The sequence below is a fragment of the Pistacia vera genome, unplaced genomic scaffold (genome assembly GCF_008641045.1).
Source record: "Pistacia vera cultivar Batoury unplaced genomic scaffold, PisVer_v2 Contig179, whole genome shotgun sequence".
Taxonomy (NCBI): Eukaryota; Viridiplantae; Streptophyta; class Magnoliopsida; order Sapindales; family Anacardiaceae; genus Pistacia; species Pistacia vera.
The window spans coordinates 1778497-1781224 of record NW_022195887.1 but is presented as its reverse complement, the minus strand read 5'-3'; positions in this window follow the sequence as shown (position 1 = coordinate 1781224).

Below are 2728 nucleotides of genomic sequence, written 5' to 3'. Positions count from 1 at the left end.
TAATATAGTGCATTCATAAGCAAAATAAATAATTTTGCATGGTTTTTTACCCAAATTTTCAATAAATTGGCCATTAAATTTTCAAACTTGGACAATTTATAAATTTTCTAGTAACATAATTAGAATAATACTTAATAACACCGAATATAATATTGATAGTATTTTATATTATATGATCTCTCAACATATTCATGAATTATTTAATGTCATTAATCAAAATAGAACATTAAACAGACTCTAATGTTGTATATTTAGAATAATATTTAGTAACATCGAAATAATAATTTGGCAACACTGCCAACAGATAATAATGTTTAATAACATAGGATAAGAATTTGGTAATATATAACATATATTGTATCTAATTTTCAGTATTATTTAATCTCTTAACCGATCCATCAATTATCCAATGTCATTAATCAAAATAAAACATTAAAACAAACTTTTTACTTAAATTAAATTGTACCTAAATTTACAACATAGATATCAATTTCTTCCCCTTTAAACCAATCCTTGAGTGGTTCGATAAAGATTCTTGAGTATATTACTTAAGAGGTCTTGAGTTCGAGTAATTCTTATATTGTTAATAATCAGTTGCTAATAGGGGTAGCTTTTATACGGTTGATAGTTTCAGGGTTTTAAGAGATTAATTGAAGTGCGTGTGACATGCAACACCCTTGTTTTTTCTAATGACAAACAACACCCTAGACTTTGTCAAATTTTAACATAGTTACAAGGTTATTTGGTGGGAAGATCCAAGATGAAGCTAAGAGTTGATTTCCCTTGAAGGAGGTGGTCATGGCAAGTACATGAGAATCTTTAAAGCTTCTTGTTAACCACAACTACATTGTATCTACTTCCACTACCACTTAAAAAAACAACATAACTCACTTTCGAATTTACCAAAAAACCCTTGCATTTCAATTGTATCTATTTCTATTACTTCAACCACAACCCAACTCACTTTACCAAAATACCCTTCTACTTCAAATGTACCAAAACACCCTTCTACTTTTATTGTATCTACTTCTATTACTTCAAACTTCAAAGTTCAAACACAAGTACACACACAACACCACCCACTCCTTGAATTTACGGAAATACCCTTGTGCTCGATTTTCTTACACACAAGTTTCAGTATACAACAGAGTCACACACGCAGGCTACTGAGCCAATCAACAAATATCTCTTCACTCTTTCTCTCCTCTCTCTCTCTCTCTGTGTTTTCTGCCCTCCTTTTTGAGGTGCCACACATCTTACCTCCTTAATTTCTTCAAATCTTCTTGTTTTTTGATCTGGGTTTCTTGTTTTTTCCTCTTTAGATCATTCTTAACTCTTCAAAGTCTCCATTTTTTCCTCTAGTTTTCATTTTGCTAATCAACTAACTCTTAGAAAGAGAAAACCCCATCTGGGCCTTACTCTCTTTTTAGTTTCAATGCTTCCCTTTGCAGATTCAAAGTAATGGGTTTCTTGTTAAAGATGCAAATACACTTTGTTTCACATCAGGTTAGTTTTTCTTTTTCTTCTTCGTTTTTCTTTTTCTTCTTCTTCTTCTTCTTTTTTTCTTTTTTCTCTTTTCTTTTCTTATTTTTTTTTTTTTTTCAATGTTTTGTGGTTTTGAATAAGTGTTTTATTGGACTGTGTATTGGTTTTTGTTTTGAAACTTTTGAAGTTTGTTTAGTTGAAACTGATTGTTCTTGTTTTGATGGCTTAGTTGAGTTTTAGTAAGTTCATAAGAAAATTAACTTTTGCTGCTTTGGTTTGGATCTTGCTTGCATATATTGAGGGGATTGTTTGTTGTTTTCTTAATTTGTTTAGTTGAAATTCTGATGGCTTGATTTTCTTGATATTGCTTTTTCCCCTAATTTGAATTTTTGTTGGGGACTTACTTTGCTTCTGGATTTGACCCTTACTTTGATTTATATTGGTTCGCTCTCAGCTATTGAGTGTAAACTTGTGTAAAGTTTAATTCGTTTTGCTCTATAATTTCCAATTATTTGTTTGTTTGTTCATTGAATGGATGTTTTGAATCTGTGATTCTGTTAATTTGTGATTTGGTTTGATTTGGAAGTGTAGGAGACAAGGAAACAAATCAAAAAAGCTATCAACTGAGTCTAATATGGCTTTCTAGCATCATTGAATTGAATATTTCATCTTTGGTAATCCCTTATAAGAAAAAAAGGTTTTCCTGCAATCGAGTGGAGGGTAAGGATGATTCATCGAATGGTTTGTCCGCGGACATTTTTTTTCAAGTTCTTTAGTTCAAATTAGCTTATGCATGAATCCGAGGTGTGTTTTGATGTCATTGAAGTGAATGAAGTCATACTTTGTTGATAGTGAAACAGAAAATAAAAATGATTTCATGCTGTTTGTTGTGATCCTGAAAAACATCGATTATTTGTGCTGTAATTTGTTGCTTGAGTTAGTGTTTTTAAGTTTTTACTTGATCTGCTATTTGTTGTTTCTTTTCACACGAGTATTAGATGCTCAAGTTGATCGCAACTTTCCGAGGTGTATTTTGATGTCATTGAAGTGAATGAAGTCATACTTTGTTGATAGTGAAACAGAAAATAAAAATGATTTCATGCTGTTTGTTGTGATCCTGAAAAACATCGATTATTTGTGCTGTAATTTGTTGCTTGAGTTAGTGTTTTTAAGTTTTTACTTGATCTGCTATTTGTTGTTTCTTTTCACACGAGTATTAGATGCTCAAGTTGATCGCAACTTT